General features: G+C 67.5%; 1 protein-coding gene across 1 annotated transcript in view; it reads right to left on the bottom strand.

Annotated features, from left to right (window-relative positions):
- Positions 1 to 332, bottom strand: part of EFNB1 (ephrin-B1) — a gene marked incomplete at both ends in the record, with an annotated part of 3025 nt that overhangs the window by 513 nt on the left and 2180 nt on the right.

Here is a 332-nt window from a genome sequence, read left to right on the forward strand (position 1 = left end):
TCCACGCACGGATTGCCTCTGTGGGGCTGAGGGGGGGCGAACTGCCCCTCTTAATCCTCCAAACTCAGCACAACAGCTTCATCCCGGGGCTGCCCGGGGAGGGGAGCACCCCCTCGTCCCCAAGGGGACAGAAGCATCTCCCCACCTTCCCAACTCCCTCCAGCCCAGCCAGCAGGCACTGGGCCGGGCCGGCAGGAGTCCTGGGCATCCAAGAGGAGGGACCACATGCCCTCTCCCTGGCCCCGTGTTGCTGCTCCCCCTCTTCCATCTCCCGGCCGACGGAGCAGAGCGCTGCTCGTGCAGGCTGGACACCAGGAGCCTTTGGTCTCCGC

This window comes from Phaethon lepturus, unplaced genomic scaffold (genome assembly GCF_000687285.1).
Source record: "Phaethon lepturus isolate BGI_N335 unplaced genomic scaffold, ASM68728v1 scaffold38826, whole genome shotgun sequence".
In the NCBI taxonomy this organism is placed as follows: domain Eukaryota; kingdom Metazoa; phylum Chordata; class Aves; order Phaethontiformes; family Phaethontidae; genus Phaethon; species Phaethon lepturus.